General features: G+C 45.7%; 1 protein-coding gene across 1 annotated transcript in view; it reads right to left on the reverse strand.

The window, feature by feature from the left end:
* Rims2 (regulating synaptic membrane exocytosis 2) overlaps positions 1–14,553 on the reverse strand; it is a 535,330-nt gene that overhangs the window by 8,920 nt on the left and 511,857 nt on the right. The gene's annotated exons all lie outside the window — the stretch shown is intronic.

Raw genomic sequence — 14,553 nt, forward strand, 5'->3', positions numbered from 1 at the left:
TTTGTCAGCTCAGATATTGAAGGCAAAGAAAGCTCCACGGAGAGTCCCGCCTGCCAGTGGCCCATCTTCGGTGATCCTGAGAAGGGTTCTCGTGGGAGTGCAAGCCCAGCAGGACTGCAAGAAGTCACTTGTTCCTGGTAGCACACTGACAGCCGTGTCCTCGGGGTCCTTCCCTGTGTGGTGAGGAAGCCATCGGAAGACCAGAGGTGGGCGCACCTGGAGGGGTGAGGAGAGCGGGCCGACAAGAAGCCGAACCCAAGCCAGGGACCTCCGGGGTGAAGGCAGCATCGCGTTTGCCAGCTGGAGGCGACAGCACAGGGTACTGGGATCCGCCGCGGTTCTCCGCGTGGGGTGTGTGTTTGGTTAGCTCTCAGGACCCTCCACGCAGCCAGGGCCTGCCCCACCAAACTTCTTCGCAAGCCTCTTATGTCTGCTCTGTTTACATTCCATCCCTTTTCCAGTTCAAGTGGAACGAGCTACAACACGCTTTAGAGTGCAGACAGAAGGCAGACGATGGCCGGCCTACAGGTCTGCTCCACAGACCCGAAGACAGCATTTTAGCAAATTGATAGCGAACACATCACGCTGCTATGAACTGCAACAAGACACAGTGCTTCCCCTCTGGTGAGGGAGAGCTCTTACTTATAGAGGAATATTAGCTGATGAATGTAAAAGGAATAAATTATTGAAGGCTGCTCGTCAGTAGAGGCTAAAACCATTAGATGAAAGACTGGGAAAAGGTATTTAGATACCCCACACAACCTTTCCACAAATAAGCTCTAGTTGTGAAAGGAGAGTGAGAAAAAAGAAAAAAAATTTTTTTTCAGCAAAGTGAGAGCTCAAGCAAACAGGCTGCCGCCCTGCCTTTGGTCTTTATTTTTATATATCTTGAGTCTCAGCCTTCGGGTTACTTTAGGTGAACATAACACGATCCCAAGATATATGTCCAAGATTACTGTTTAGGCTATATGTGAGAACCTGCCAGGCATCTGGGAGCAAGGACACAAACACAGGGTGCCCTTGGTTACTCCCGCAGCCGTTTCTTTTTCCTCGTCCCACATGCCCTGCAGGTTATTTATTTATTTTTGAGTTATTTTATTATTTATTTATTTATTCTTTTTTTTTTTAGCGGAACCGGGGATTGAACTCAGGCCCTTGTGCTTGCCAGGGAAGCGCTTATTCTACTGAGCCATCTCCCTGGCCCTGTTTTTTAAATTAATTATATTGAGAAACAAATAGCAGTGAGATATTTTCAAAACCGATTAGTAGGACAGTTTCAATAATACATTGCATATTGTTGTCTTCGTAGTGGCTATTCATAGTACAAGAGGCAGACATGATATCCTGTCCAAACACTGTTAGTACAAATCTTTCTTCTCAGTGAATTAAGAGAAAGTAGCTGTATATCTATCCTAACTATTTTATATATACAGAGAACAAAGAAAATTCAACCTGGGAGGCCTGGCTACCACTATCATAGTGATCAGATGGTGACGCTAATCATGGAGGCAGCTGTGCCCCTTCTGCTAGCAGATGTACACTATCACCTATCCAGCTGTTCTAGACAAAAACACAACCTTTCCTAATCAAGTTTGTGGGACCAACCAGGGAGGCCAGAGTGACAAAATAAACAACACACACAGGAGGGTCAGCCCAATCCAGAACACGGGATACTGTTCAAGAGAATTAGACTAGTCTTTTGACACAATGCAACACAAACATAATAAAAACAAACAATAAGCAAAGTGAGGGAAGGTTCTAGACTACACTATATCAAGGAGATGTAACCATCAAGTGTAAGTAGGAAAATGTGGCTATGAATTGGATAGCAGATGGGATATCCAATTGCTAATTGTTTGGGGCAGAGAGCAGCACACATAACAGAGAATTACTAGCACTTGGGCAGCTGAGGCAGGTGGCCACCTTGAGTCTGAGGCCAGTCGGGGGGACGTCCTAAGTGCAAAGCTAGTTTACCATACCTACTGAGACCCTGACTCCGAAACAGCTTCTTTTAAGATATACATGTGCAAGTCTTCAGACCTGAAATCTTGTGTTGTCTGCAATCCATTTTCAAGTGTACAGCAAATAAAAAGCACATATAAATAGAATAGGGAAAAAAATTTTAAATATGTGGCTACAAAGCAGGCCTTAGTATTCATGAATTTGCTACTTCGTCTTTATGACCTTACTTCATCATGATCTTCAAGTGACCACACCAAAAAATCGGGTATCAGCTGGGGTGTGGACAGCCCTGGGGGTGCCGCTGGTGAGTGAGCCTGGCTTCTCCCTGCAGCTGTCCACCTCATGAGAACAAGGTGTTCGTGGAAAACTGCCATCAAATAAGGGGTACAGCAGTGAGGCCTGAAAGTGGGGACTGAGAGAGGATCCATGGGAAACAAGTGACTTGGAAAGGCAGTGAGATTACAGATCATGGGACAGAGCCTGACAGTGCTGGCCAGCAACTATTACCTTAAATGTACCATCTGACTTTTAAGCAAAAGAGAGCAGATAGCCTGATGTCGTTGGGTAAAGAATTTCTCATTTGTCAAGGAGCAATACAGGGAACAGTGCAATCCTTTTGTTTACAGGTTCCTTTATGTACATACCGTGTTTATAACAATGCTAGAAAACCAAAACCAAACCAAACCCACATTTGAAAAAAGATGCAGCACCTAGGAGCCGCAGCAGCTCACGCAGTTCCCTGAAGCTGCACAGTAGGTGACTGGACCAGAATGTGTGCAGTTGCCAGGCTCTACGTTCCCTGCTGTTCACGCATCTGTTGTCAGAATATGAGCGCCCATGCAGTCTGTGTGGCTGTGCATGGAGGTGTCGCCATGGGTGCTCTGGAGCGGTCAGGGAGGGCCCCTCAGAAGCCACTGGGTGGTGGCAGAGCAGGGCCTAGGGGAGCCAGGCCCTGTGTTACATTGTTCCTCTACTGCTGGCAAGCTGGGTGACACTGAGCAGGCCAGCCTCTCTATGAGTCAGTTTTCTCAAACTGTGGAATGACAATGATGTTAATAATATGGACCTTGTGGGTTTTTCATGAGGAAGAAGAAAAGTAAACATTTGCAGTGCTTAGGACAGCCTTACCTGACACAGAGAAAGTCTTGTATTAGTCATTTTTCCTTTGCTGCAGCAAAATACACAACACTCAGGTCTTAAAGGAGGAGAGGCTGTCGTTGATGCAGTGTTTGGGGTTCAGTCCATGGTCACTTGGTACCAAGGCGGAAGTGGCCTTGGGGGAGGGCTCCATGGCCACCAGGAAGGAGAGAGCAGACAAGAGTGGGGACATGAACAGACACAGCCAGGCCACACACAGCAGCCCGCTCCTTATCAGGCCCTGCCTCCTCACGGCTCAGCCGTCAGCACTCATCAATGGATTGGCCTGCTGGTGAGCACAGAGCCGCGCGACCCACTTACCTTCCTAAAGCCCGCCTCTGAATGCATGAAGCTCTGGTTTAAGCTGTGACTGTCATCAACCATGACATGACTGCTATTACCAGAGTGGGAGGCAGCAAGCCGGGAGTCCAGGCCAGGCTGCATCGCTCACCAGCTGGCCGCACACAGCCTCCCTGAGTTCCTGGCTGACCTGTGACAGAGGCAAATGTAGGAGCGCAGATGACCTCTGGCACCCGGCAGTTCTGAAATCTGTGAGTTGGTGTCATTAGAGGATCACCAAGACCACGAGGGGTAGCAGACATCAGGGAGATCCACTACTCTGTCGTCTGATGGAATCCAGGAAATGTAGCTAATAACTCTGCAGGACAGCTAGTAGCATACCACTTCTAGTAGCCCCGTAGAACTTGTTTTTATTTATTTATTTTATTTTTTATTTTATTTTTTTTTGTGTGTGTGTTTTGCTCCTTGAATGCCTTCAGGGCACTTTTGCATGGCTGGAGTGTTGTGGGGATCGAACTACAGCAAACTGAGGCTGCCAGCATTGTGGAAGCAGCCACTTAAAGAACTGAGCTAGGGCTGGGCCCCCAGAACTTGTTTTTAAATGTTCCACTATTGAAACATCCACAGACATTTTATAAAGGAAATCTATTTTTAGCACTGCAAAATCTTTGCCTCACATTCACAATAAGAGCAATTTAATCTAAACACAACAATGCATCGTGGTGATTTATCTTAAATGTTCCAGATCAATTCTCATGTTATTCAAACTAAAACCTGTCCAGGACAGGGAAGCTCTGTAGAGTGTGTGAGGTAGGCCACATTCTGAGACTAGATGACCCCATGATCACGTTACTCCATGTGGCAAAGGGACTCTGCAGGTATAATTGAAGCAACCAACTGGTCAACTGCAAGACGTGGAGGCTATCTGAGTGGGCCGAGCCTAACCACAAACTGCCTACAGTAGGAATGAAGCCTCTGGCTGCCTCCAGAGAGGGGACCAGAGAGATTTAAAAGAAAAGGATTTGGGGTACTTTTCCCAATGTGGCTTTGGGACTGACAGGAACCCAAGGAGGAAACCCAGTCACAGGTGCTAGGGTTATGACCACAGAACTGCATAAACAGGAGCTGCTAATTTGTGAGAACTGTTACAACACAATAGACAACTATATGGTAAATTCAGAATCCTTTTTAGATTGGTATTTTCAATGGACAGTTATAAGTATTCTACTGTGACCATAAGAGGATCAACCAAAGTTGGAAAAACTTAATCATGACTGTAAAAAGTACACACATATGTTTACACATATGGGCATAATATGTGTGTATAGGCATAAACATGTATATGCGTGTGTATAAAGAGATAGTAAAAAAAATAGCAGGAAACCCTAGAACAAAGGCCCAGGCTGGCTGTGCTGAGCCCTTAGGCCACCCTGACATTAGTACTGCCAGTCAAAGCGTACTTGGAGGTGAAAAGCACGTTCTTGAACTGCAAAACACTACCCGCGTCCTTGCATTCTGCTGTCTTTAGTCTAATGACTCATTACGTGGTACCCCCTGTATTCAAAGAAAGCCACTTGATTAAAGGAAAGACCAAATGTCAGATTTCCTACCAGTATCACAGAACTCTTTGAGCTACTTGACAGAAATCAAAGGGCTCTTACTGCTAAGACTTAGAAGCCATTCTAAACTGAAGCCAAACTCCCAATACATGGCCGGCCCAAGACGGTGACTTCTCCTTGGAGCCCGAGAGCATGGACACTGGCCCGCCAGCTCTCCCCTGGGAAGTCTTGTCTGCTGCAGACTTCCTCTGCATTCACAATTTGCTGGCCATCACTACGGGCAGTGGTCTATAGGACTGGGAGGTAGCTCATTAGAGCCTACAGTCTGTGTTTAATTTTTAATTTAGACTTCAATTTAGGTAGTTTAGTAATGAAATCTGCATTTTATTAAAAGGTACTATTTTTCAGAGTATAATTTAGAGGAGCCAATGCTTACATTTAAAGCATTTTAAAATGCATTTGAATAAGGCTTTCTAAAATTATTCACTCACATTTTTGGAAATAATCTTGGGGATTCAGTGTACTCATGCAGTTCATGTGCTCCCATCCTGTAGCAATGAGAAAGTAGAGGTTTGCAGCAGCTATTTCTGCTTTAGTAGACTTATTCATCTTCAAAAATCAGCAGCACTTTGAAATTATACTTCGGCTGCCTCCTACTTTGCTAATTCCTTGAACTATAATGACAAGAACTGCTCCAGCACTTTTAGCAACCTCCATGTGTTGACAGGATGTCTTACAAATGCAGTTTGTATCAAGATGTGAAAGAATGTGGCTTGTTTCCATTTGGCCCTACAAAATTGCACCTTTGTGTGGGCTACTACTGAAAGCAAACTTCTGTAGGTGCATATAAAACCTTGAGTATCTATGTTTGTCAGGCATTCTTAGTACAATAAATATGATTCAAATTTTGGAAAGCCTAAACAAAGTAGAGACAAATGTCTATTTCTTTTGAGCTAACCCAAGATTGACATTAACAATTAAAATAGGAATAATCAGGAATAACAAGCTGGCTCTGAATATTGTTTGAAGAATGTGTCATAAATCCAGTTGTTCCAGCAGCTTTGCCACAACCAACACAGTAGTTATACAGCCAAAGCTACAGCTGTAGTAGCCACAAGAAGAGCCACAGTCATGGTGGTCATTAGGGCTAGCTCCCTCCCCTTCCCCCCAGTGAAACGTGAGCAAAACTAGCCTTTGGAGCAGAAGATGGAAGTGCTGAGGCATGGCTGAGCCACGTCTCTCTTCCTGTACGTGGAGGTAGATACAAGGCACCTCAGTTGCTCTAGGTCCCTACGTGTAGCTCAACTCGAGAGACCGGCAGCAAGAGTGAGGGGTGAATATTTTGGTAGTTAGTTTTTTAATTAAAACCTAACTTAACCTATTCAGACAGACATACACACACAATAGCCATAATACACTATTTCTTTTCCTTATAAATAAGAGGTTTAACATTTGAAGGAAAATCCAATTCTTGCATTCATAATGGAAGAGAAGAAAGCAAGCCATTGTTTCTTGACCTAGACCTATGTAGACACTCATGGCTATAAAACCTAGCTCTCTGTAGTCCTCACAGCAGCACTGTTGGCTGGTTATTATTAGTGTCACTTTTCATAAAAGGAAACTGTCCAAGTTGTACAGCTCGCAAGCAAGAGTTGAGATTTGAACTTAAATCTTGGCAATGTTACACCATGCGCCTGCTTCCTAAAGCAGCAGGCCTCTCTTCATTGGTGTATTATGCCAAATTCTAATTCCAAAGGAACCAAGGACTAACACCGCACCTGTGTTCTCCTTGCACATTCAAGTAAATGAAATAAGTTGTGCTATGGAGTGCTGGGCTCACATCATCATGCTCTTCGTTCTCACAAAACACGGGACAATGTCAGTTGTACTGCTAACACCTGACTTCACGAGCGCCGGTCTAAGCTCTGAGCTCTCAGGTATGAACACGGAGGCCACTCTTGGCCTGTACAGCAGCAGACACGCAGCGCTAATTGGCAAATGGTGACAAACAAGGATCAGATGCTTTCATCTATGTGAAAAGTTTCTAAAACTATTAGCCAAACAAATCCTTACTTGAAAAATGACCGGAATGAGCCACAGAACTGTTCTCAAGCTGCAGGGAGAAAATGACACAGAAATCCCAGGACCTTGCCATGGGAGGGTGTGGCAGCAGAGTGGACTGGGAGCTGCCTTCTGCCTGACCCCGTCTTTGTGGCGTGAGGTGCAGGTAAAATGAACTGGAGAAACAAAACAATGATCAGCCCACCTTACACGGTTCTGTTCAACCCCAAGATGACAATGGAATTTCCAGATCCACGTTTTCAGGAAGCAGGCTGTGAGCTGCAGGGAGCCTCCCCACGGATGCCAGCCTTTGTGACCATCGAGAATGATGCAGAAAGCAAAAGACAATGCGCCAGCATCGTCAGAGAAGTACACCAAAACCGCATTCTGCTGTCAACCTTTGCCACTCCCACCCAGGGCGATCTGATAATTTCTCAGAATGATACTCTTTCTAAATGGGAATTTTAATTCTGGCTAGTTACTACTTTATATTTAAATTAGATATATTTGAGACAGATAATTTGTCATTATTTTTATAGGTCAGCATAGCATGAAAGCTGTATTTGGATATGAGAGCAAGAATTGAGGCCTGAAGATTGTGGATTTTACTTTACATGTAGTAAATAGGAGAGTTTAAAACAGCCATTTTGAGGATAAACTATATTCTATATTCAAAAACAAGAGGGGTCATGTATATTTGTGTGGCAAAATCTATAGGAAAAGTTAAAAATCAGAAAGTGATGATCTTTCGTGTTGTTTTGCTGTCTGCAGTGCAGGGGACTGGCTCTGAAAATTGGTCTGAGTATAATACAAATCCAGCCGTTCAGACCCAGAGACATCCTATACTGAGTCACACCCCAAGCGGGAGCCAAGTTCCGTCCCTTAAGTTTGTTCTATAGGTCTCTTTCCTTTTCTGTATACTTAAGAACACTGAACACAGTGGAAAATAACCAAATAGCAAACACTACTTTTAAAAAACTAAAAATACTGAATCATGCTGAGCTGGATAGCTTTCCTAACTACTGGTGATAACTGGATATCACAAATTGGGTGTCTGCTGACTATTTGACTTCTCAGCACTTGTACCCTCTACTTAAGAAGCACATCTCGTCCTTCAGGGTGGAGGTTAAAATTGGCAGGTGTCGCTTTCTAGCCTGCTTTGCTATTAGGGATGATCACACAGCCACGATGGCCCAACGTTAAATCTGAAGCTGCTGAGGCAGCGAGCAGACCCGTGGACTTCCACACCCACGAGGGTGGGACCAGGACCTCGCTCTCAGGGGAGTCTCTCAGCCCCTGCAGCATGGAGCGGGGGCGGCAGCGCGGCGTGTGCACTCTGCAGAGCCCCTGGGCATCCTTGCTAGCTGCCCATCCAGGTTGTCCAGCTGGCCTAAGCATTCTGTCCTACCCAGTATTCATCAGTGGATATCTTCTCTGCCTACACTGCCAGAATCGATTTCTGTGGATTGCACCCAGCATGCTACAAGACACACAGAGTGTACACATTTGATTCATAATATATGTAGAAAACTGTGCTCCCCATTCGATGGCACTAAGGACACCCAGCTGCTGGTGTGGCACATGAGCGCCATTTAAGCCTCACATACCCCCAAGAAGCGAAGCAGCTGCTTAATCAGTAGAGACCCTTTATGCGCTGACAGCTTCTCTCCATCCACAAGGTAAGTGCAGAAAACGGGTGGGTACTTGTTTATCTCTCCATTTGCAGCATACCTGTTCAGTATTACAAGTATGTCCAACTTTTTAAATTTAGTAGGCGAAGTGAAATAGTAAATGACAGCAATCTAAAGCGGTATGTGCTAAGTGAGAGAAGAGCCGTACTACGTAGGTACAGCTCACTGTATGCAGAACATCCTAGTAATGATAGAAACCCTTCATAATGCTGTGCTGTTGGATAAGGTAACTGCTAGACACACATGGCATCTGCATACTTCAAATATGGCTCATATAGCCAAGAAGCTAAAGCCTTAATTTATTGAAAGTTTAAGAGCCATATGAGGTTAGTGTCTGCTGCATCAGAAAGCCCAGATCTGTAAGTTCAGAAAAAGATAAAAGGATCTTAAACTGCGGCCAAAAGGGAATAGCAAGCACAACAGCACCATTTCACAGTATTCCAGGACAGATGCTACAATGTATATTCGCATAAAATGAGGAGACTGTGGCTGATGGTGAGGATCTGGCCTGGCCCGCAGTAACCAGGGATGAGCCAACACTTCAGATCCAGACCAGGCCGGGTTCTCGGCCCACAGAAGCCCTGGCTCCTGAGGATGGGCAGGTGTGTGGGCCACCAGCGGAGTGTGGTGGGCAATGACAGTGGCACACAGTGGGAGAGGAGGGTGAGGCAGAAAGTGAGGGCCAGAGCCACGGCGAGCCGTGGAAGGCAGAGAGACAAGCCAGGCACAACGACCAGGTTCTTGCAGGCCCGGTGCGCCAGGCGAGAGGCTCTACTTGAAGGGAGGTGGGAACACACGGGAGGCTCTGAAAGGTGAGCAGCATGAAGAACACAGCTATGTTTACGACAAGTGATACGGACACAGTGAAGCCACCCTCGGGGGACAGACCCTGAAGGCACAGGACGGGGCAGCACTCGGGGGACTTGACAGTGAGCGGGTACGGCCCACGTCAGGCTGGTGTCAACAGCAGCACAAGGTATGGAAGAGAACAGAAAACTGGGAAGGAAGTATTTGCTTGACAGAGGCTGCGCACTTGGTTTGGGGCTGAATCTGGTCAATAAATGAGTTTTGTCTCAAACGATGTTGCGTAATTTTTATTTAGGTGTCAACAATTTAAAGTTAAAAGGCCTTGGCAGGTGTGGTGGTGCATGCCTGCAATCCCAGCACTCAGGAGGCTGAGGCAGGAGGACGGCTGCAACTTCAAGGCCAGTGCGGGCTACACTGTGTTCAAGGGTCCTGAACCACACATCAGTCTCAAAAAATATTAAAAAGTTGCAAGCAAACAAATACATTCTGTATCTTATCTTTTGAAAAAATGCAAGTAACATACCAGCCTTGAGGTGAGTCAAGCAGACTGTGTGTCACACATGGCTCTGCCAGAATGCTTTGGGTGTGAGGTTCCATCAGCTCTTTCCCTGTCTCACACTTGTCCCACAGTACTAGTTCCGGGTTTGCAAGGATAAGAAAGCAGCAACTGACTACTTGAGTTTTTCATTTTAAATAGCTAAAACACCACTCCTTGCATTTAGGGTCAGGTAAAATCTTGATATCAGTGAACGATGCTTCCTTTACTCTAGCTTAAGTAGGCACCACCACAAGCACGTACTTGTGGTGGCACCTGCAAAGCTCAGTTACTGTCCCTTCCAGCACACTACTGGGGACAAAATCTTTCATAACGTCCTGCCTCTGCTTGTGTTGCCTGTGCTACCCTGGTGCATGCTGGGTAATGAAATGTCTTCTCTAGAAATGTCGTGCTGCTGCTAACAAAGGCACAGTTTACAGGAGGGGTAAAACTGTAGCAAGTCAACTGGGGACAGTGGCATGTGGCATGGGTGACAGGAAGGGGGCGGCGAGCTTGCCACTGAGGCACAGCAACTGTGAGAAGGGAAGAGGTGAATGCGGGTCACGCGTGGCTTGCTGACAGCACCTGGCTCCAGCACAGGCCCTGTGGCTTGGTGGGACTCTGCCTGCCCACAGCTTCACTGCAGCAGCTTCACATAAAGCATTATTTATATTACAACAAATTCCATTTTCACTGGATGGAAAGAGGAAGTGATACTTCAAAGCTGCACTCGACGGTCACTTTCATGTTAGTGTTTTCTTCTAGCACTCTCATGCACACTAGTGAGAGGCAAATCTCCCTCTTCCTCAGTCTAAAACCATCGGGCTGTGGGATAGAACAGATACTAGAAAATGATCTTGTCTGATCCACAACATGGGCCTTCGAGACAATAGCAGGAACATGCACATCAAAACGCAGTCCTCAGCAGGACAGGTTGGTGGGGTCACAACACTCCAAGAGGCTCTTTGTGAGTCTTATACACAAATCTAGAGGGAGACTGGGACCCATTACTGGCTTTGAATTTAGTGAACCTACTGTGGATGATCAAATGGATGACTCTCTTGTAATCCCATAGAAAAGTTATTGGAGTTTTAGTAAATTAATTCCAATCTACCAGTTCCAGTGCAATGCATGCTGAGAACAAACATCTTAAGGCATGCTTGTAGCTGTAGGGTGGCAAGGGGGCCCTACGTCCAGCTAGAACAATGGCTAACTGGAACACAGGCCTTTTCTCAGGGCTGAACCCAAGATTTATCACTTTGAGAAGAGGGGAGTGACCTGGAGGTGGACGGCTGTGAGAGTGGCAAGAAGGACGTGAGTGCTGTAAGCCGGGAAAGGTAGGAGGCCTGACGCCCCCTCTGCCACATGCAGAGCGGTCTTCATGTCACAGCTTGGGGCAGTCTCCAGAGCTTTGGGGTCGGTGCTCCCATGTTGATGTGTAATTGTTGAGCCCTAAGAGTCACAGCCTCTTTTCTGGAGGCCCATTCACAGTGGATAGCTTTGCCTTCATTCCACCTGCTTGGAAGCTAGAGGCAGGGCGTCAATGACCCGCTGCACTGCTTTCCTGAGTACACAACAGGACCTCGGTGAGGCCCACTGCCCGGCCCAAAGCCAACTGCGGGTACAAAGACAAGACACAGCCAGCTCTGCGCAACACCTATCATGGAAGTAGGGCCAGGCTCACACCCAATGGAGACAACTGCTCTGCCTTCCAGGAGTCGGCCAGGTGCTTCTCCACACCTCCTAAGGTGGAGAAAATGGACTTTTGTTTTACTTTTATATTACACTGAAGTGTTAAGTTCCTTTAAGGACAGTGTTTGGACACAAAGCAGTGAAAGATTGTATAGGTTAAAAGGTAATATGCAACTTTAAAAGGAATAAGCCTTCTGAGTGGAACTGTTCCTTCATATTTTTAATTCCACACAATTTTCCCTTTGCTTTATCTGCCTAACACGTAACTCTAGTATAAAAATATTATTGCGTATGGGATGGGCTTCATGGAGTGATTTGCTGTACGTAACCATAATCTAGGAAAAGTGGTATCTCCCATGAAAAGGTCCCTAACAGCCTGCCATCACCAGTCCTGACCTCCAGCTTGGCTTTAGGAAGTCATGTAGGTGCTATGATTTAATGAAGCCTGACTATCCATTATGCCAGGAAAAGAGAGTAAACACGGTATACAGCACAGGCACGACAATCTGCATTTTAAGCCACTTTAATGAATAGCATTAATTGGTAAGAATGAAGCATATTAGTTACTTTACATGAGGATTAAAATAAGACAAGGCCTTTTTATATTCTTCACCCTGGACAAGTGGCCTCTTTCAGAGTGGGGGACACTTACATGCCTTTTTAATAGTGCATTTCACGTTTATACTAATTTGCCATGCTTTGCTATCACATGCAAATATTATTTCTTCAGTTTTCTAGTGAGTTCAAAATTCCTGCTATACAAATCATTTTCCTATAATTTAAACTTCACACTAGTGAAATTTCTATATTCCTTTTTATACTAGTGGTATAAAAAGGAAGAGCTGCCTTCCTGGGTTACATCGCGTTGCACTGACAGGTTCTCTTCTTACGCTGTCATGCACTTTGCTAACCAAAGGTGGCAGAGCACAGAACTGGGCAGATCAGGTTTGTCACATGGCATGATGTCGCCAAGCAAGAATCACCAGTCCAGGACCCTGCAAGACCCAGGCAGCTCTGGGAAGCCAGATCTCCGAGGACTGGGAAGCACGCTGCTTTCCTATACGATAAGGCCGTGGCCTTGCGCTCTCAGCTCCCCACCTGGGGCCCTCTTCCCAGCAAGGGTCAGAGCGTTCCTTCAAATGGAACCTTCTTCCTTGCAACTACCTCCACATGTAAGCACTTTTTACACTTTACTAGTTGACATTATTCAGGGAGTCTCAGTGTGAGGACCCAGGAATTTAAGTTGTGAAAATAATGCCTTCTCAGGGGTTCAATGATAAAATAAGTAAACAATAAATAAGCTGTCCAATAACAGAAAAGGCACTTATATTATTTTTATTCAAAACAGACATGAAGAACATCTAGCTAGAATATTCTCAGGCACAAGGATGCAAGTGAAGAACTGCAGGTACACAGAGAAGCTGCCACAGAGCCTACACCAGCCGTGCCCTGCTCTGCAGGAGGAATGGCTTTCGTCCTCACGCACATCAGTGCTACTGAGAGCTACAGTCTGCGGGCAACTTGCTCAGCCTCTGTGAGCGTTTCCCAAGAGTCAGAGGAGGAAAGTAACTTCCCTGAGGTGTTTCCACGACATCAGAGGCATATGGGGCAGAGGAGGCATGCAATAAGAGATAACTATGATTACTGTACTTGCTTTCCAAGATCACATCACATTAAAGGAAATGCTTGTCACAGTGAAGACAATGGAGAAGTCACACACAGCGCAGTGCAGTTAGAATCATGAACTTCTGAGCAGCGTGGTGGCTCAGTGGAACGGTGTCAGCCTGGCTGCTCTGGGAGGCATCTCTGGGCATGTCTGGGTGAGTCACGGGCATGGAGTCCACGTCTGACCCCTCACCCCTTCCTCTCTGGCACCGCTCCCCTGCCTTGCTTCCTGGCCATCATGAACAAAGCAGCTTTATTCTGCCACGACTGTCCTCCATGATGGTCCTGCCTGGGAGCGAGCTGAAACCATAAGCTGCATTAAACCTGTTCTCTACATTGTGTGGCAGGCACTGTGTCTTAGTGACAGGGAAGCTGGCTCATTCAGCCAAATCATAGGTCTAAATCATCACTCCACCCGGCAGCAGCCATGGGATCTAGGGAACCTGTCTTCAAAGTGATGTGGAAGGCTGTTGATCCATCTAGTGAGAAACTAGTGTGTCTTACACCTAAGTTAATGTTTCCAAATGTTACTGAGCTACTCACTCAGGGAATCTTCCTCTACTTCCAGATAAGTATATTTCTGTGTGCTCCGTCCTTTGCCGGATGCACACTCCTGCCAGTTATAATCACAGAGGCATTTCTGTAAGTGTTCGTCTCCATTAGACTGTAACCTCTAAGAGGGTTAAGGGCATCTCTCCCTAATTCATAGACCATCACAGTGACTGTACATCACATGTCCTCAATAGTGTTGAATAAGTACATGAAAAAAATATGGTCTCTTTGTAGGCTTCTTAGCGCTTTATGTGTAGAATGGTAGTACTTGGAGATGCTATACAAAAATGAAATAAGGATACGGAATTGGAAGACAGGTACATTTGAGATTTACCTATTCTACTATTTCTGAGAAAACTTACAAAACAGACTTGCTTTGAAACCAGAACAGCTTATTCAATTGATTAATTTAGTCAAGTCACACTGGTTATTCGATCAATGCTTTCTTTACATAAGCCGTCTCAGCCAGTGTGAAAATCGTGTGTTGGGATGGATTCGCCTCATTTATGTCATAGTTATGCTATACTAACATTTCTAAGTATGTTGTCCACACGACCTTCATAAAGCCTTCATGGGGGTCTCAGTATGTTCC

Source organism: Octodon degus, unplaced genomic scaffold, assembly GCF_000260255.1.
Source record: "Octodon degus isolate 3935 unplaced genomic scaffold, OctDeg1.0 scaffold00148, whole genome shotgun sequence".
Classification (NCBI taxonomy): Eukaryota; Metazoa; Chordata; class Mammalia; order Rodentia; family Octodontidae; genus Octodon; species Octodon degus.